Source organism: Canis aureus, chromosome 20 (genome assembly GCF_053574225.1).
Source record: "Canis aureus isolate CA01 chromosome 20, VMU_Caureus_v.1.0, whole genome shotgun sequence".
NCBI classification, from domain to species: domain Eukaryota; kingdom Metazoa; phylum Chordata; class Mammalia; order Carnivora; family Canidae; genus Canis; species Canis aureus.
In genome coordinates, this window is record NC_135630.1 from 25,826,953 (window position 1) to 25,848,889 (window position 21,937).

General features: G+C 37.6%; 1 long non-coding RNA gene and 1 pseudogene across 1 annotated transcript in view; both read left to right on the forward strand.

The window, feature by feature from the left end:
• LOC144291927 (uncharacterized) overlaps positions 1 to 21,600 on the forward strand; it is a 41,195-nt gene extending 19,595 nt beyond the window's left edge. The window contains exon 2 of the long non-coding RNA XR_013359472.1: positions 20,533 to 21,600. This is a non-coding gene — a long non-coding RNA (uncharacterized LOC144291927). The remainder of the gene's footprint in view (positions 1 to 20,532) is intronic.
• LOC144291343 (vimentin pseudogene) lies at positions 113 to 9,577 on the forward strand (annotated as a pseudogene).
• Positions 21,601 to 21,937: the final 337 nt, after the last annotated feature.

A 21,937-nucleotide genomic window follows, 5' to 3' on the forward strand; every position in this document is an offset into this window, starting at 1 on the left:
GGAGTGTCCTTGCTGTCCTGGGTCCTCCTGGCCTCTGCCTGTCCCGGGGGGGAAGCCGGATATTGGGCTGTGTCCCCGGCGCCCTGGGCTCCCGGGGCCTGTGCTGTTGGAAATGCGCCCCTGGCTGCGCAGCGCCCTCCGCTCAGAGCCGCCGCAGGAGGCGCTGGAGCTGCTCCCGGGTCTAGCGGTCGGGCGCTGCAGCCCTTTAGGGAGCTCGGCCACGGGGTGTGGGTGCTCTCACCGGGGGGCAGGTGTCTGTTAGTGCCCCTGGGAGCCTGATGGCATCCCCGCCCCTCCTGGGGTCCTGCTCCAACTCCCTGAGAGTGCCTTTCTGTCCGGAAGATTGGTGAAGCCCCTGCTTCTCCAGGCGGGGCTTTCCTGGGGCTTTCTTGTCCTGGGGGCACTCGCCCTGGCCTTAGCCCGGCTCCTCACGGGGCCCCTTCCCCTTGGATGCTTTTTGTTTCTTTATTTCTTTTTCCCCGTCCTCCTACCTTGATACAAGTGTGAACTCTTCTGACTGTAGCATTCCAGCCGTTCTTTCTTTAAATCTCAGGCTGAATTCATAGGTTTTCATAATGATTTGAGGGTTATTTAGGCAATATGGTGGGGACAGGTGACTTGGGGACCCTACTCTTCCGCCATCTTGCCGGGCTCCCTGTGCCAATTTTTAAAAATAATTTTACCTATTTTTTTTAACTTAGGAGACCAACAGCCTATAAACTAAAATAGCCCATGCCCACTTTCTTTAAAAAATAAAATAATGGTTGGAGTTAATCACTCCAAACTATGCACTTCTTCTGACTCATCCTCTTATGATACTCTTTTACCCATATTAAACAAATGAGAAACTTTGCAAAGGGGAGATAGGAAAATATTTTAAAAGCCTTGAGTTAATGGATTTCTGGATTTCAAGGATAATGACATCTCAGTCTCTTAGGATATTTTTTTTTTCATTGAAAGCTACTGTAGATAGTTTAATGAGTTAAAAGAAAAAAATAACTATTTTTCATTTATTTAACTCTAGGAGTTGATTGGTTATTTCTTTGACGTTAGGCTTTTGAGATTAAAAAATCACACAAATATTAAGATATTAAATACATAAAAACTTTATACAATTAGACTTAAACTTCAAATCCAAAATATATACTAAAAATGTTGAAGATATATTAAAGGATTCTTAACATGGGGGAAATCACGTAGTAAAATCCTCTCTTTCAAACCTACAGAGTATGACCTGGGATATTTTATTAAATAGCGAGAATCTTTTACTGTTAATCAAATGCATCTTCACAAGTGTAGTGATTTTTTTAAAGCATCTGTTGGTCTTTTTAAGAGATACTTGAATCTGAAAGTAGTTTGCTACATCAGTTTACTGAAAATAAACTACACCAAATGTGCTAGAAATGAATAGACAAGAGCAAGATGTTTGTGACCAAAATGAATTGATGTCAATGATAACTGAAGGTACTAAAAAAAAAGAAAATGTATATGTTGAAACTTGTAGGTTTTCATTTTAATCATTCAGCACCACCTGACTGAAGTGAATAAAGACAGGAAAAAATAATTTACTGTCACTTCAAAGAAATATGATTTTGGTGCAAGGAAAGAAATATGGCTGACACATTAAGAGTAGTTATTATGAAAAACAATATGGTCAAATTGCAGTTTGCCCATAATTCAGCCAACTTCCTTCTTTCATCATAAGATTTGCATTCTTTGAAGTTGTAGCTTCACAGAACGATGAAGTCTTTTCATTATTCATCTTTGTCACTGTCTCAGAGTTAAAAGGCTTGTTGGTGACAAAAAGCCAATTAATCACATGTACAGTGACAACCATGATCGTAATAAAACATTCTTAGAAAACATGCCCTTTCCTTTACATCAAAACCTGTTGAATGTGCTCTTCCATTCCCTGAAGCTGTGAAGATAGATTATTGTTTTTCAGAGAGATATAAAGAGTACAGACCTAATAGTTGCTGTGATGATGATAGAAATGGACCAAAGTCAGGATTTTTATATTCTATTAGTTTTGACGGTAATTCTTTCTGTTACCTATTTCATCATTTGAAAAGGATGAGGTAATTCATTCTGTAGTAATTTATCCATTAAATCACATTCTAAAGTTCTGGATTGTTCCCTATGTGCCTAGAACAAGAAATTCAAATGAAGACAAAATCTGGACAAAGGCTGAATTTATTCATTAGCTAATGTTTGAAACTAATTATAGTGAAGAGATAGGAACTTAATTATATCATCCTAATCACATTCAACAAAACCTTCAAAAATTCATATGGCACGGTCTAACTGACAAAGTTTTTAAGGGATGTGTCATTCAGTCATGAAAGACAATTGCCTTTTTATTTTATATGGTCAGATTAAGAAATAGGTTTTATTGGTTGTACAGTTCTTTTTTAGTCAAATATAATTTCTACTTAGTGAATTTAGAGTAAATCTTTTATAACTACAGTCATTGACTTTTTGAAATTAAAAGACTTTTAGAATTTTGTTAGTGCGGGGACTCTTTACTTCTTGTATGCCCAAATGCTTTGGCAGTCTGAAGAAGCCCATGGCTCAACTCCTACAACCATTATATTATGATGTAAAAATAACCTTAACTTCTATAGGTAACAAAGTGAGACGTAGTATTACTACTAATATACATTTGTTGCTTACAACCATAATTGAAGGAAATGTTAAATTTTAGTGAGGTATGAGTGAGAATAAAAAATGTACTATTTTTCTGCCCAAGTTCACAGACTCTGTCAAATCTATTCAGATGCCCGGGGGTGGGGGTGGGGGGGTGGGGGGCAGTGGTCCTTGGACCTCAGATGAATTGTTGGTCTGTATAATTATCCATTGTCCTGATGAGGAAACACGTCTTTAAGACATTTGTGACAATTTGTACAGGCAGGTGGTGAGTGAAGAGCTAGACCCTGATTCTCCAGATGGTTTTCCCCACACTCTCAGAGCATCACATCTACCTCAGCATGAAGTGTTACAGAGTTTTATTTCATTCTATTTTAAACTAGATATTTTCAAAGTACTAATTTGTAAAAGACAACCATTTTACAGATGGTTGTAGGAGACTTTGGAGAAAGAAAGTTTAGTACAATCACTTTACTTTGTTCCTCAGCACTCATGATGGGAAATCTGAGTAGCTGCGTAGGTTCACAGTGAAGATGAGTAACACAAGCCCTTTTGTAGCACTGACTATTCTTGTTTCTGTTTCTCATGGCTGGGGATTCTCTCTGCATAGGTCACTGTTTTCATTTTTGGGGTGGTCAGGGTTATAAAATGGCTAACACATCCATCATCTTATTCCAGGAGATGGTTGCCATCAAGAACCATTAGTCATATACTTTTGCTGAGATTTTCTTTTTTTTTTTTTTTTTTTTTTTTTTGAGATTTTCAACCATAAACTGATGAATATACATTCCTTCTCTTTGCAGAAGCCACAGACACTAAGATTGAACTCCAGAGAGTAGATGTGAATTTATCAGATGGCATGTTTGTCAATGCATTTACTATGCAGGTTGATTAGCAGGGGAAAAAATAGACATCATCTTTTAACATTTTCTGGGTTATATTTGCAATTTACAGCAATTGCTAAAAGTAACAAGTCTTCAAAATTTGAAAAAAAAATGAGAGGACAATTTTTAAAGTTAAGGAGTGCTGAGAGAGAACTAGCAGAACTAACAGATGTTGCAGTGACATGATCTGTCAAAAAAGATTGTATTGGATTTTCAGAAAGCAGCACAAATAAAAGTTGAAAGTAAATAGACCTGTTATACTTTTGATTAGTTTGCCCAAATATGTACTTCTATAGAGACAGGGACCATGTAGCTTCCATATATTTAATATTCTCCATCATACCTGGCCAAGAGGAGTTCTATTTGCAGCATGCAGCAAATGCTTAGTGTAATGGAAAACCTTGGAATGCTGAGCTGAAAGAGACCTCAGGAATCATGTAATCCAAGCTCCTTTATACTGGGTGAAAAAGCATCTGTAATTTAGTGTTTGAAGTGCCCTTTGCTCAGAAGATTATTTAAATAGGTATTAAGATTGAATTATTAGGCCAACAAAGAAGATTTCTCACCATTTACTATAAAAAGCATCTGATGAATTTTAGGGATGCTATTTTAAGCTACATTTTTTGGTGTTATCCACTATCCATATATTAAGTTTCAAAACAACTCTAAATTAGATAGTATTACTGTCATTCTCAGACAAGGAAACTAATACAAGAAAAGGCTAATCAAATAACCCAAGGTCAAAAAGGTAGCAATTGGCAGGTCCAGGATTCAAGCTAACAATATCCACTTTGAAAGACCATTATGTTAAAAGGGGGAGAAAGAGGAGGGGAAAAATCAAGGCTGGTAGATGAAGGAATGAATATGAATAAGGGCACATACCGATCATGAGGCAGCTCTAGCAAGTTACACTGGATTCCTATATTCTACACAAAAGAGATATAATATAAGCACGTACATATTTGACTAATATGTCTGCAGTGGGGGTAGGGGGACAAGTGCCTCAGGGGAAATGAGAGGGAAGGAGGATCTTACCAATTTTTTTCTAGTGATTCATAGGTAAGTCTTACATTTATTGTTTTCATTTCATATATGGGTTCCTTTTCCCGTATTATGTGACAGATAATGTAAGGCTATATTTTATTTAGAGGATTTCTATTTCATAAGATGCTGAACTAGGAGAACTTTAGTAAGTTTCTTATAGGAAGTTACATACTTGAAATTCTTAAGACCTATTACATCAGACAAAAAAACAGTTAAAATTGTGTTTAATTTACTTATATTTTTTTGTATTAAATGGAATTTTCTGGATTATGATAGATAAATATTATCTTTAAATGAGCTGTTTATTAAAATAATTTACCAAGTAACATCTCCATTCCCAAACTACACATAATTTATGTAACATCTTTTGAAGGTACTCACGGTCAACTCCACTTGAGTCACTCACAGTAAACACTTTTTGAGTTGGAGACATGTTGATGATGAACAATGTACTTTTTATATTAAGACCAGTTTGCTATTTCTCTTGGGAGGCTGGATTAGAGGAGGAATGATGCCTGTCCTCTACTTGGGAAGAACATATTTTTAATTCCTCTAAACTTCCTATATTGGGATTCATCAATATGAATCATGAAAGAAATTTTGGCTCAAGTGAGGCTAGTGCCAGTGCCAAGATTTTAAAATACATTCTGTGGATCATAGCCAAAAATGTAATCATGTTCAGGATTTAGAAATTAGAACACTAGCTGATAGGTCAGGTGCCAGATCATAAAACACAGTGTGCTTAGAAGAAAGAATATTTTGGACATTTTTGTGATGGCCCAAATATAACTGATAGAGAGATCCAGTCCAAATGAATGGCTGATTAACTTTTCTACTCACTTTAACAAATTTACGAGACCTTTGAAGTTTAGCATTAATGTAATGCTTCATCAGGCTCAGTGAGACAAAAGCTTAATGTTGAGATTTCTCATTTACTGTTGGTTGCTTATATACAGAAGTTCCAAACAATTTTCTTCCTTATGGAACCTAGATTTTGGTCATGAATTTGGGGGGGGGGTCAAGTATTTCAGAGGAACTGGACACCTCCAAAGTTCCAGGCTGGAGATCCCTTTGCCCTTGGCTGGTTTGATTATCCTCATTATTCTCATGTGACTCTGTTCTAGCCAATGAGCTGTGAAGGGGATTCTGTTAAATATCTTTTGGGAAAGGAAAATAAGTAGTATATATTATATTGAAGATAACTACTTCTTCCTGACCATGGAAGCTATTCTATGAAGATGAGGTGCTTGACATTGGTATAGCCATCTTGTCACCATGAAGTAACAAACTTGTAAAAAACCAAGACACTGAGGTGTCAGAGCTTAAATATGACCCTTGGTGAACTATTTCTGTGCTAAGTTTAATACACTAAAATAGCCCTATCTCCTCACTCCTTGATATGTGAGATAAATTTGCATTATTAATGTCAACCTTCAGAGTTAACGTGGTTAATATCATTGCAACTGGAAACATTCTAACTGAAACATTCCACTGAAACATTCATCACCTGCTACTCTGGGGCTCCTGAGAGTTATAGCATAAGAAGTTCTCTAGTTACAGGTACATTTTTTATTCTGTCCCAGAATTCATGCTGCTTTTCCTACCTAGTTTTGGCCTCCTAGACTAAAACATAAAGGTCCGCTTTATTGCTCTTCATAGATCATTTCCTACTTCACTCCAGTTCCTCAAGCTTAGATAATGTAATTAATTCATTCATAGAATTATTTACTGGATACACATTCAATAGCAAGCTCTGAACTAAATAAGATGATGGAGATAAAACTGAAAAAGATGCCACCTCTATTATGAAGGACTCACTCTACTGTAGACACAAATGATTAGTCCATCTTATGAACAATCTGTCCTAGAGGGATACACTGAACATTTGTAAGTACTAAGTGTATAGAGAACAGGAACTTCAGATTGGGTGGGGGGGAATTCTGGAAAAGCCTTCTTGCCAATAGCACCCAAGACAAAAGCCCATGGGAGCACATTATTAATATAGATCAAGCATTGAGTATCTTCTTTCTTTCTGCCTCATCTTTAGATTGTCCCAGAATCAAATGTGCTTCCAAACTGAAGGCCATCAATAACAATACAAACCACTATTTTAAAGATTTTATTTATTTATTTATTTATTTATTTATTTATTTATTTATTTATGTTTTAGAGAGAGCACATGAGAGCGAGATTGGGTTTGGGAGAAGAGAGGAAGGACAAGCAGGTTTGGCATTGAGTGCTTAGCTTGACTTGGGGCTCGATATCAGGACCCCAAGATCGTGACCTGAGCTGAAATTAAGACTTAGATGCTCACTGGGTGTTATGCTATATGTTGGCAAATTGCACTCCAGTAAAAAAAAAAAAAAAAAAAAAAGAGTTGGATGCTCAGCTGACTGAGCCTCCGAGGCACCCCCAATACAAACCACTCTCTGTCTCTTTTTAAAAGTTATTTATTTATTTATTTATTTATTTGAGAGACAAAGAGAGAGACAGAGACACAAGCAGGAGGAATGCCAGGCAGAGGGAGAGAGAACAGCAGGCTCCCCATGGAGCAGGGAGCCCAATGAAGAACTTGATCCCAGGACCCTGGGATGATCATCTGAGCCAAAGACAGAGGCTTAAGTGACTGAGCCACTCAGGCACCCGAGTACAAACACTCTTACTCAAAAAAGAAATCTAGCTATTGCACTTGGGGATGTTATACTTGTCCAATTGTTCAGTGTGAGTGTAAATGGAGCTTCTTTCTCCAAACAGGCTTATGTAGGCTTTATGGAATCTGGTTGATAGAATTAGATTAGAAGGTATGGATAAAGGAATAGGCGAGACTTCTGACCACTCTAGTAAGGGGAAATAATATTATAATATAATGATTAACTACCTTCCCCAGTTTTTAAGTACTGAGAACACTGCTTACTTTAGAAATTTATTTTGCTTTTGGAGTCATCTCATGTAAGCACTGTACATGTAACTGTTCAGGATTATCATAAGGAATGATGGTTTATCTCTCTCAGTCTAGTAAAAGAGCGATGAAATGTATTTATCTATTTTGAAACATCTATGCCACTTGTACAAATATTTGCTGATGTCCAAATGTATCACTTTTTTCTAAAACTTACCATAGTTATATTTCTGAAATTAGAACTATCACATCAAGGTGAGAATTCTTGCACTGAACTATAGGTACAAATTTCCATGACCCACAAATGATCTTCCAACACCAGCTCATCAAGAATAAGCTCAAGAGCTCTGCCCGCACCCCCGCGCCCTCGCTCTCCGGGCCTCCCTGAGCCGGGCCGCGCCGCCGCAGCCACGCAGCCCACCGCCGCCCTCCGCAGCCACGGCCACCGGGTCTGTGTCCTCGTCCTCCTACCGCAGGATGTGCGGCGGCCGGCCCGGGAGCCGCCGAGCTCCGCGCGGAGCTACGCGGCCGCGTCCCCCCGCACCTACAGCCTGGGCGGCGCGCCGCGCCCCGGCACCAGCCGCAGCCTCTAGGCCTCGTCCCGCGGCGCGTCCGCCACGCGCTCCTCCGCGCTGGCCTGCGGAGCAGTGTGCCTGGCGTGCGTCTGCTGCAGGACTCGGCGCGCTTCTCGCTGGCCGCCGCCATCAACACCGAGTTCAAGCCCACGCGCACCACGAGAAGCTGCAGCTGCAGGAGCTGAATGACTGCTTCGCCAACTGCATCGACAAGGTGCGCTTCCTGGAGCAGCAGAACAGGATCCTGCTGGCCGAGCTCGAGCAGCTCCGGGGCCAGGGCAAGTCGCGCCTGGGGGACGTCTACGAGGAGGAGCTGCGGGAGCTGCGCCGGCGGGTGGACCAGCTCACCAACGACAAGGCCTGCGTCGAGGTGGAGCGCCACGACCCGGTCGAGGACATCATGCGGCTCCGGGAGAAGTTGCAAGAGGAGATGCTTCAGAGAGAGGAAGCCGAGAGCACCCTGCAGTCTTCCCGACAGGTTGGTGCCAACGCTTCTTTGGCGCGTCTTGACCTTGAGCGGAAAGTGGAATCCTTGCAAGAAGAGATTGCCTTTTTGAAGAAACTACATGATGAGGAAATCCAGGAGCTGCAGGCCCAGATTCAGGACCAGCACGTCCAAATCGATATGGATGTTTCCAAGCCTGACCTCACGGCTGCCCTACGTGATGTACGCCAGCAATATGACAGCGTGGCTGCCAAGAACCTTCAGGAGGGCGCGGAATGGTACAGGCCCGAGGTTGCCGACCTCTCTGAGCCTGCGAGCCGGAACAACGATGCCCTGCACCAGGCGAAGCAGGAGTCAACTGAGTACCGGAGCCAGGTGCAGTCCCTCACCTGCGAAGTGGATGCACTCAAAGGGACTAATGAGTCTCTGGAACGCCAGATGCGTGAAATGGAAGAGAACTTGGCCGCCGAAGCTGCTAACCACCAAGACACTATTGGCCGCCTCCAGGATGAGATTCAGAACATGAAGGAAGAAATGGCTCCTCACCTTCGGGAGTACCAGGACCTGCCGAATGTTAAGATGCTCTCCACATTGAGATTGCCACGTACAGGAAGCTGCTGGAAGGCGAGGAGAGCAGGATTGCTCTGCCTCTTCCAAACTTTTCTTCCCTGAACCTGAGGGAAACCAACCTGGATTCACTCCCTCTGGTTGACATTCACTTAAAGAGAACGCTTCTGATTAAGAGGTTGAGACTAGGGATGGACAGGTTATCAACGAAACTTGTCAGCATCATGATGACCTTGAGTGAAGCTTGCACAGATTCGGTGCAGCAATTATTACCCGCTAGAATTTCAAAAAAAAAAATCCATATCTTAAAGGAACAGCTTTCAAGTGCCTCTCTGCAGTTTTTCAGGAGCGCGAGATAGATTTGGAATTAGGAGTAACTTCTAGTTCTTAAGAACCAACACTCTTAAAAGATTTAGGAGAAAGTTTACAACATAATCTAGTTTACAAAGAAAACTTGTGCTAGAATACTTTTTAAGAAGTATTTTTGAAAACCATTAAAACTGCTTTTTTCCAACAAGTATCTGACCCACTTGTTTCTGCTTCAATAAATCTTTGGAAAACAAAATAAAACAAAAAAAGAATAAGCTCAAGAAATGAGTGGTATAAGTTTTTTAATTTCAAAAGTGGTAATATTGTAATGCAAACTCACAAAGGAGCTAAGAGAAAATTCTTTTTTCAAAAATCAATTTCTTTAGCATATATAATTTGGAAAGAAAAAAAGCTTTATACTATGGTTATCAATATGCTCCATCAGGAATTCCCACTCAAAGTTCATATAAGTATTAAGTTTAGCTTCATTGCTAATTAGATCAGTGAATTTGGGAATGTTTTGAGAAATGCTTATCAGAGCTTTTAAACACTCATATATTTTAGAGTAGATGAAATGTTAATAATGAGAATTTTTCATTATTTGTTTCTTTACGTTGTAAGTTGACAAAATACAGATGAAGAGGTTAAGAACTGTATTTAGTGAAGTCTTCATGAATGTTATTTTAAAAAGCATGGCCACTATCAAACCACAGGCATTCTTGCATTCAACTAAAGTAGAACATTTCATCAGTAGCAGCCTTTTATGTATAGTTGAGTAACCCAGGAAGGCTAAGGAAACGATTTTTTTTTCAGCAATGGTTATTTATTTTATAAAAAAGTTTTTTGAAACGTGTCTTAATGGCATAAAACTATTGTTAAGTATGGGGTTCCAGAAATTCTATATTTTCCATGATTTTAAAGACATTTCTAAGACTGAAGTTTTCCAGCACAGTCCATCCTTTAATACTTTCTCTCTGGTGATTTTAAAAAGGGAAGCCATTACTTGGGGACCTTCCATGAGAATCATTACGTAAGATGAATAAAAACACATTTAAAATGTTCTTTACCTCAAATCCTAACCAATATAAACTAATAAAGATAGACTACAAAAGACCAGAGGGAGTTTATTTTTTAAGTTTAATTATTTTTTAATTTTTTAAAGATTTATTTATTTATTTTTAGAGAAAGAGGGAGAGAGCAGGGAGAGGAATAGAGGGTGAGGGAAAGAGAGAATTCCAAGAGGACTCCCCTCTGAGCAGAGCCCAATATGGGACTCAATCTCACCACCCTGAAATTATGACCTGAGCTGAAATCAGAAGACAGACGCTTAACTGAGTGAGCCACCCAGATGCCCCCAAAGGGAGTTTTTCATAAGGATCAAGTAATAACTCCTTGCAACTTGGAAGCACTGGTATATTTGTTTGATCTGAGAGGTTTTGTTCTGCATTGTGACCTAAGCATATTGTTGGATTTTTACCAACTTTAGAAACATTGTCATAGGTCCCTAGAATTTAAATATTGCTTTGTGTTCTTCCTGGAAAGAAAAGATTCTTGAGAAAGGCTTGATAGTTGAAGGATGCATGCTTACTAAGTAGAAGACAAAGAAAAAGAAGAGTAAATGATCAACAGAAGTACTGCTGAAAGATAAATAACAAGGTAGAACTTAGAACATTAAAACTGGGAAAAATTAAGTAGAAAGCCTTAGTGATAAACACCCTAATATAAGAATGGGAAAAAATAAAACAAGACATAATCAGAGAGAGAGAGACAAATCATAAAAGACTCTTAATCATAGGAAACAAATGGAGGGTCCCTAGAGGAGGGGGGGGACAGTAACTGGGTGATGGACATGAAGTAGGGCATGTGATGTAATGAGAACTGGGTGTTATATAAGACTGATGAATCACTGATCTCTACATCTGAAACCAATAATACATTATATGTTAATTAGTTGAATTTAAATAAAATTTTAAAAATACACCTTCTGGAATAAATAAAATGAAAAAGGAAAAGAATGGGAATATAAATAAAATTTATATCCACAGCTCAAACCCAGTAACTCAATTGAGAAATAAGGAGTACTAGAATAAATGGAATTCACCTAAATCTTAAGAGAATAATATAGGCCTCAGAGAGACACTGTGGAGCAGGTAGGTATAAAAGCATAATTGATTCTCCTCATGAGACTCTCTTCTGAGCATTCTCAACTGCCATATTTGTGAATGAGAAGAGCTTCCTAAATGTGTGGACTTGGCCCCGCTCTCCAGTATGTGTATTGGCATGGTTTATGAGATTACATAAACTTATGAGAATATACAATATGAAAATGCATCACTATTTCCATGCTACCCATCCTAAGAGATCTTGGTATGACGTCAACAATGTCTTCAGTCAAATTAGTATCTGTTGAGTGTTAATTATTTACTAAGCATTTCACTAGGCCCTAGGGGTTTGGTGATGAGCCAAAATAGACAGGAGTCTTGCCTTCCTAGACTTCACAAGTGAATGGGAGGAGCCAAGAGTAAAATTATCACTGAAATCTATCATTTAAAATCATAGTGTGCGTGATAAAGGAAGAGTACAAGGAACAAAGGAAAGGGTTCTGATCAAAGTTTCAGGTCTGGGACCTCATTGAGAATGCATGAGTTGAAAAAAAATTTTTAAAAAAGAAGAATATAAGTTTAACTAGGTGAATGTTTGCAAGAATGTTCCAAGACAGAGGTATCAGCATGCTCAAAATCCCTGGGTGACGGGCACTGAGGGGGGCACTTGACGGGATGAGCACTGGGTGTTATTCTGTATGTTGGTAAATTGAACACCAATAAAAATAAATTTATTATAAAAAATAAAGTATAAAATAGGAAGTATAAAAAAATAAGGCCTTTGATAAAGCAGATATTTTGAGAATGTGAAAGTAGACCAGCATGCTTGTATTCAGAGAGCTTGCATTAAGAGCAGCATGGTGAAAGATCGTGTGTCCTTTTGTCAGCAAAGAAGCAGTAACTGGTAAAAACTGATGGGATTGAACACAAGGGGCCTCCAGCTAAGGAAGACCAAAGGGTCTCTATGAGTAGGCTCTCCCTGGAGGGTCCTAGAAGAGTAGATCTAGGAAGACAAAAGCTGTCCTCTTTTCTAACTTATGGACATACCCATTTAGCAGAGAGCCACTGCAGATATGTAGTTCTCACAAGCTGCCCATACAGAAAATCCATTCTAACTTTATTCCAGGGAGAACCTTCTGGCACAAACAGACTAGAATAATAAAATAAGGCCTTTGATTCTTCAAACACAATATTTTGGGGTGAATATGATAAAATAAATCTGGATTTGGCAGGGTCTGAGCATGGCTATTTTACTCTGAGATTAGAGTACCGTGAGCATTTCCCTCCTTCCCCAACTGGTATGCCATCAGCAGTTGCAAGAGACTGGACTGAATGAAGGACAAACCAGACCCTAAACCAAACACAAAAAGAGATGCATCAGTGAGATTTGAGGAGGAAAAAAGTGCCATATGGAACAAAACAAAAATAAAAAATGAACACAATGGGAATCATCAGAGGAGAGAGAAGACCCAAGGCCGGGGGATTTCCCCTTTAGATAACAGAAAGGGTTTTCCCAAGAATCACAACCACTGCTTCTCAAGGTGTGGTCCTTGAACCAGCAGCAACTGCATCCCTGGGGAACTTGTCAGTTCCATGAAGTCTCAGACCCTATCCCAATCTTATTAAATCAGAAACCCTGGGGGTTGTACCCAGCAATCTGATGCATGCAATAGCTTGAGAACCACTGTTCTAGATATAAAGTCTTACTACCCTTGAAGACCAATAATAGGTTGAAACTGTAACACATTACCATCTGCTGTGGATTCTGTGTTGGGTGGAATAATAATGCAAATCTAAAATAAAAGTCATTTATTTCTGGATTCCATTTGCCTGGCTAACCAGTTGTCAGGAAAAACATTAACTTATACATCATGCCTCTTTTTCATGACAAGTTCTGAGTTTCAAAATGTATCTGCTTATTTGGCATATGTAGCACATATTTTATGTTAGATTTATAAGCATCACATGAGAGGCAAAATAATAATATGTAATAGGTGAATTACTGTTCCTCTGAAAATATTTTTGTTTGGTAATTCCATTTGGCACAGAAAGGATTCTACTTGAATTTAAAAGGCAATCAGATAACTATGAGGAAGGTTAAATAATTGAATGAAATTATTAGAAAATTCTAAAGTGTACTCCTATTATTAATATTTCAGAATTTACTTGCACAAAGTCTGTCTGCCTATATCATTCTGATAAGTAATGGATCATGAACACACATGTGCAGATTCCTGGAGCTAAATCTCCTACTTCAAAGAAGACTCGGTGACCTTTTCTAAATGGTTTAGTGGCTCTATACCAGGATAGCAGGAGATCAGAACTTAAATCCAACAGGATATTATTGATATTAGAGTGAAGAAAAAAATAGAAAGGTTCATTCAGAAATCTGGGACTTGATCTACTCTCTTCCTTGGGTAAAATATAACTTTGATGAAATTTTTTTTTAACTTTGATGAAATTTATATCTATTAATCACTAAGAAGCAAGACTTGCTACCAATTAGTCAGACAAATCTCATGCAAATCTCACTGAATGACAGTACCAATCCAAATCCTTCCAGTGTGGTTTCAGGATTTCCAAGTCACATGACCTGGGTTTCCATATCACAGTTTCCTACTTATATCACCTTAAGAAATTACTTAACGTCTCAGTCTTTTTCCTCTCTTATCTTCAAAATGGGTAAAGCATCACTACCTACCATGTAAGACTTTTGTGAATATGAAGTGACATAATACATGTGAAGTGTCCACCACTGAGTTCATTAAATGCTTTTATTATCATTGCAGTAATAACAAATTTAATATTTTATTTTGGAAATGAAACTCATGCAATTACATAGTGCTAAAATTAGTCCTTGGCAACCCAACCGGTAAGGGACTTATCTAAGCAGTACTACCTAAATACCTTTGACATGTGATTCATAGCTCATTTTCAAGTTTAACACATCGATTTGTTACAAGGACTATCATCGATTTGCATGGTAATATTATATGAGATGGATTTAGGCAAGCCATTGGGGATAATCCAAGCAAGTTACCAGCAGCTGATAGATGATTTCTGCACATGAAGCTGTGTTTTCTCTGGTCTTCCTGCCTGCTGGTAGCAGAAAAATATCATATTAACTTTATCCTTCTGGTGTCCACCTGGCCCTCCACTCCTAGAGCTTGAGTTCCAGTGATGACGCCCTTTGATCTTTCCACTTTTAATGTCCATCTGCTGCGTGACTTTCCCTTCCAGCCTGAAGCACAGATCTATGAGAAAGAACAACTCCTTGTTTAACATGAAAAACTGATTATTTCTACTAAATAATGTTTAAAAATAGACATGGTCTAATACTTTCAATAGATCTGGAGTAGATTCACTAAAACTTCAAAAATCTATTTGTTCTCTTGCCGATGCTTGACCCATCAAGAAAAATGAAGCAGTATACTCCTCCATTTGTCACTGCCTATGCTTTTAAAATAAAAATAAATTTAGAATGCCACAATTAATCCCCAGGTCTCAATATTTTTTTAAACAGGGGAAAAAGAGATGACTTGTGGATTTGGAATAAGAGCGGTTATGTAAAAATAGAGTTAGAAGGAAAACTGAAAATATGTGAATGACCAGATAAAAGAGTAATGAGAAAAAGTGTTTCTGATGGCTCTCCTTCTCAATTCAGCCAAAGGGGAAAAGCAGTTTGTGGTGGTAAATATTGCAGGCAGGATAGCAGCGTGTGTAGCTACGCACATCGGGCATGCAGGGGTCCAAGTGGAATTTGCCATCACTCCAAGAAACCGTCAGATGTTGTCTTTTTAAATGGAGAATGGTGTGAGGACTAGTGGAATTTGGTGTTAGATGTCAAGCGTACAACATGTTCATTTAACTCAGGGTTGCAGTCAGAGTCACTGCTTGACATCTTTTTGAGTTAATTTTACTCAATAAAAATGTTTCATGAAGATGAGACAAAAACCAATTTCTTGCTCTCCCTTCAGAATCCTTGCAGGGAACAATTGGGGGGAAAAAAGGCTGTTTCTAGTATACACTGCTGAAAAACTTATTTAACTTTAGTTACAGAGAGAGCAATGCTTTTTTGATTTGAAAGCAATAAAAAGAGTATCAGAAAGAGTATTGATCACAGATTTATTTTTACTTTTTATTTTTTTCTTAGTTATTTTTAAAGCAGACGCCCAAGAACCAATTTATTTTTGACACAAACACAGGCCATTCTTGGCAACAGTTAGTGTCTTCTGGCTTTTTTAATCCCATTTTGGGTAACTGCTGTCCCCCCTCCTCTCAAATTTCATGGCACCTACCTTTAATTCCGTTCTCAGAGACTTCTACTGTTAGATATACTTAGTTTTATAACCTTGAATCCCTGCAGGGAGAAAATATAGTACCAAAAACAACTACAATAATGAACATTTGTTGTCATTGTAGGAAGCTCGGTAACTGTGTGTTAGCAACTTGAAAATATCTCTTTAATTTTTTCTCCTTCATACATTAAATCAGAGTCCTGCTTATTGGATGCTTGTGGGGTCACTTGCTCTTGGTTTTCAAGAAAATCAGGAATGAACAAAAAAATCTCTGATAGCTGAGAATTTGATTAAGATTATTGACAGCTCTCCGTGTGGCATGAGTAGGACTGTGCATACTTGCATCTGAACTCCCAGAAGCTATGTGCCATATATGCCAAGTTCCCTTGCCTTTCTCAGACTTTTTTTTTCACTAGGCTGAAGGGACATCTCCATGAGTCTTCTTGTGTGGTCTTGTGGTTTGATAGTGACATGGACACTGTGCTTTCTCTCTGAAGACTGTCAGCCCTTTTAACATTGAACTACATGTCTGTGGTTCTGCTAAGGATTACATTGGTCACCTTTTCCCCCCTAAAAACAGAAATTGATTCTTAACCACAGTGGTGTGTATGTGTGTATGTGTGTGTGCCTGTATATGTGTGCTTAAGGGATATTTAGAAATGTGTAAACTCTGGAAAAAGTTTTCTATCCTGTCAATACCATTTATCTTCATTTCTATTCTGATTATTTCTTCTTTAAAAAATAACCTTATTGGGCATTTCCTCTAACTTAAGAAAGTGATTTGTGTCCATTATTAAAAATCTGACATTTACACGCACACAGAAAACCTCAATTACTGCAATTAAATTTTAATGTTAATTACTAATTACTAATGCTAAATTTTAAATTACTCAGATATTTTATTTAAGGAGGTATGTATATGTATTTATATATTCTTATATGTCACTAATACTGCCCTTCAAAATTATTTCATGTGTAAATTCATCATGTTATACTGATATATTAATGCAATATTTTATCAAAGTTATACATGTACATGGTTTTAAAAAGCTATTTCCAATGCTTGTCAAAAAAGAAAAAAAAACATGAATTTATGCTATTCTTGATTTTCTAGTAAATATCATTTACTGACTTCCTACAGTGGAAAGATAGATACAATCAGCTACACACACACACACACACACACACACACACACCCCTATCTACTCTATCCAAACTTTAAATATAATTACATTATAATTTTTGGTGGCTCTCTTAAGACTATGTAAATATTTTCACTGTTTGGGATGCCAAACAGGGTTGGCATCTGTGATTGAGCATCTGCCTTTGTCTCAGAGAGTGATTCCAAGGGTGCCAGAAACGTGTCTCACATCAGGCTCCCTGCATAGAGTCTGCTTCTCCCTCTGCCTCTGTCTCTGCCTCTATCTGTGTTTCTTGTGAATTAATAAATAAAATATTTAAAACATATTTTCACCATTGTATAATGCAGAATATTATGTTAACATTTCCTATCTTGTTCAATTTCTTGTTGTTATATCCATTGTAGATAAGGGTAATAATAATCACTTCCTTTCTCACTTACTTAGTTTCTATGTTTTTATCACTAATTTATCACCAAAAATGTTATAATTATAATCTTCTTTTTACTGAGGGAAGTGAATGTTAATCTCGATAAAATTGAGGTTCAAGTAAAACTTTTATGAGGTCTGTGGCTGAGTTCCTGGGCCTCGCAGTAGTACATCAAGGTACTGGCAGTATCCTCTAGTATTTGGGTTATCCATTCATCTTTAGTCTTTGTCCGTGGAGATCTGCTACACTATCATTCCTCATTCCTCTCTGCATGACCTCTTCAGGTCCAATGAATCATTTACTCTGCCACTTTTATTCTGAGGCACTGAGAGTCATTCTTCTGCTTTGATCCACACTGGGACCCTCAAAAAGTTGTGAAAGGCTGTCCATTCTTTTATTTTTCTGGACATGTTTTGCATCTAGAACCTATCTAGGGTCACTTATTGAAGTGATCACATGGTTGTTCTTCTTTATCCTATTAAGGTGGTGAAATTCAATGATTAATATTTATTTTTATGATTAATATTTAAATTCAAAGCCAATCTTGAATTCCTAGGATAATCCCTACTTGGAAATATTGTATTTTTGATTTACTAATTTGATTTACTAATATTTTGCTAAGAATGTTTGCATCTGTATTCATGAAGTACATTGGTCTGTAATTCTATTATTTGGAATATATTTATCTGATTTGGCCTGTACTTCTATTATTTGTAATATACTTATCTGATTTGGCATCTTAAGGTTTAAGTATAAGTCAGTTGAAAAATATACTCTCTTCTATTTCTTGAAGAGCACATTCAAGATTGGTAGGGTTCCTTTCACGTACAGTTGATTGAATTCACCAGTGAAATCATTTAGACTTGAAATTTTGGGGGGAGAAAAACCTAAATAACAAATTTAATATTTTTTTGCAATATATGAGACTCTTCCTATTTTCTATTTCTTCCGTATTGATTTTGTTCATTTGCATCTTTCATACGATTTTTCCATTTTGGGTATGTTGCAAAATTCATTACTCTAAAGTTGTTCATAATATTCCCTTACCTTTTTTAATGATTAATAAGATCCCTTACTTATTCTGGATATTAGTAATATTTTTATTTTGAAATTTAACAGTTACATTATTTTTCAAAGAACAAACTTTGATTTATTGATTTTCTCTGTCTATTTTTTTTGTTTTATTGATAGCTGCCTTCAATGTTATTTTCTTTTTTGCACTTATTTTTGGGTTTAAATTGCCAGAGTTTTATTTGTCTTTTACTTCTTAAGATAGAAATACATACAATTATTTTACACTGTCATTCTTTCAACATAACCATTTGAAATTACAACTTTTTAAAAATATTGCTTTAGGGGATCCCTGGGTGGCGCAGCAGTTTGGCACCTGCCTTTGGCTCAGGGCGTGATCCTGGAGACCTGGGATCGAATCCCACGTCGGGCTCCCGGTGCATGGAGCCTGCTTCTCTCTCTGTCTGTGTCTCTGCCTCTCTCTCTCTCTCTGTGACTATCGTAAATAAATAAATAAAATTTAAAAAAAAATATTGCTTTAGCTGTATCTCATATATTTTGTTAAATGCTTTCATTATCATTTAGCAATCATTAGTTCAAAATATGTTCTAATTACTCGTAAGATTTCTTTGTTGCATGGGTTCTTCGGAAATGTGTTGTTTAAACATATTTGGAGATTTTATAGATAATTTATTGTTTTTAGTTTCTAATTAATTACATTGTAGGTGGAAGTCATATTCTTCCATTCTTTGAAATGTACTGAGACATGTTTATAAGCTATAATATGGTCTGTCTTGGTGAATGCTCCTTGTTTATTTGGGAATGCTACAATAAGTACCTATCTATAGTCTATGAATATCAATTAGGTAAAATTCATTGATAGCAATTTTCAAATCTATTTCTATGCCATTATCTTTGCTGTATTCTATGGTTTAGAAGCAAATCACACACATATTCAAAGAAAAGAGTTCACACAGGGTGTGAGACCAAGGGGACAAGAATCATAGGACTACTTTAGGAGTCTGTTTACCACAATCTAAATTTAAATATTTTTCTTGTAAATATTACATGTTTGGTTTTGTGTTTTTATTAAGCCTAGAAATCTCTACCTTTTAGCCCATTTATATTTAATGTGATTTCTTTCTTTCTTTCTTTCTTTCTTTCTTTCTTTCTTTCTTTCTTTCTTTCTTTCTTTTTCTTCCATTCCTAGAATCATTTAGGTGAATCAAGGAACTTTTTTTTGTATTTAGTTTTATGTGTCATGTTGACTTTTATTTTTTTTTAATTTTATTTATTTATTCATGAGATACACAGAGACAGGTAAAGACACAGGCAGAGGGAGAAGCAGGCTCCATGCAGGGAACCTGACGTGGGACTTGATCCTGGGTCTCTAGGATCACGCCCCGGGCCAAAGGCAGTGCTAAACCACTGAGCCATCTTGGCTGCCCACAATATATATTTTTAACTTATAACAGATTACCTTCAAATAATATACTATTTAGAGTTCAAATAATATATTCTGTATTATATATAGTCATATATAATGTACCATATATTATATACTGTATTATATACTTCAAATTATATACTACTTTTATATTATCACACAACCATTGTAAGAATTTTATAAGTTTATTACATTTGCTTTCCTATACTTTTTTCTTGTCCTATATTTTAATTCTATGTACCCAAAATCATTCACAAATGCAGTTCCTTCATCACAACCACAGATTTCAAATGGCATTTTTGAAATGCTGCTTTGCATTCTGTGAGAATTAGTGTACCTTGAAAGATTTTTTTTTCAGATTTCTTGCCTAGCCCTCTTCTTTCTGCAGGCTGCTATATTTCTCTTGTGAAATATCTTGTGTACCTCATGGAGCAATGTTTTATTTCCCTGCTCTATTTCCAATCATTGAAAAACAAATTCTATTTGTTTGACCTTATTCTTTATGCCTACAATAGCCTCCATACCTACAACAAACCTATCACTGGAAATTCAACATACTTAGTTTTAATGAGCGAATATAGACAGATGGTTCTTGGGCAGTTATTTAGATGTCATACGAATTATTTCTTATTTAATGTACAATCATATTCCAAATGTTATCAGTAGTGTACATGCCCCCAAATGGGCATATACATATAATGACATTGGTTCTCTTTTGTTCTTGAATCTGTTTCAGATTCCAGAAAATAGAAATGTGAAAAGGACTCTATCGTCTCCATTTTGCAAAAGAATTGTGTAGAATAGAAGTAGAAACCGGCCGGCTGTTTTAATATTGATTATCTACACCCAGCTGTAATTTTTGCATCTCCTCTTGAGCCTGACCTAGTTGTCCCCAGGTATCGCTCTGCTGGTGAAAGAGGACACGTCTCTTAGATCAGGCTGTTACATAGTGAAATAATCACCAACAGATGGTGATAATCTGTTAACAGTCTAATGGAGATCCCTGAAGATATGCTGGGAAATGAAGTTTTCACTAAGGACACTTGCTACTAAAGTACAAAGTGAATAAACGGAAGATCTGGTACAGCTGGAAGGGAAGCTGCTTCTGATTAGAGGAGAGGAATACACAGCCAGTTTAAGTTCCAGTGGCAAAAATCACTCTACATCAATTTCTGTATCTACGCTTGACTTTTAGCCTTGTTGACTATTCGATCATTTACCCCACTGTTTCCTGAGCATTGGATGTAGTTAGTGACAGCTGTTGGGTCAAAGACACCTAACACATGTGGACACATAGGCCTTAGCCTATCTAAGAGAATTCATGCTCTGTACTTTTGGAGCAAGGGTCAGGACTGCTCAGATTTATTTCTTTGCTCATTCTTTTTTGTAATATTTTATTTATTTATTCATGACAGACATAGAGAGAGAGAGGCAGAGACACAGGCAGAGGGAAAAGCAGGCTCCATGCAGGGAGACTGACATGGGACTTGATCCCGGATCTCCAGGATCACACCCTGGGCGGAAGACGGGTCTAACCCTCTGGGCTACCGCGACTGCCTTTCTTTGCTCATTCTTATGGTAAGATATATAACGTGGGTGTTATTAAGGTATGGGAGATGTTTAAAGAGGCTTTTTATTTGTGTGATTGAACTTAGCTACTATCTGTTACAAACATTAGTAAATGTCACTTAATTAAAAACATCATGAACTAAAAATGGTGTATATAAACTTGCTACTCAAAGTATAGTCTGTAGACCCACATTGTCAGCACTCTCCAAGAATTCATTAAAAATGCAGAATTTCAGCCCGACCTCTGACTAACTAGATTGAAATCTGCATATTTTCAAGATTTGCAGTCATGGTTGCCTGGGTGGCTCAGTGAGTGAGGGTCTGCCTTTGGCTCAAGGTGTGATCCTGCAGTCCTGGGATGGAGTCCCACATCGTGCTCCCTGCATGGAGCCTACTTCACCCTCTGCCTCTGTCTCTGCCTCTCTCTCTCTGCGTCTCTCATGAATAAACGAATAAAAAAAAGTTCTGTGGTCACACCTATTCACATTAAATTTTGAGAAGCCTAGGTGGGGCAAGATGGCGGAAGAGTAGGGTCCCCAAGTCACCTGTTCCCACCAAATTACATAGATAAC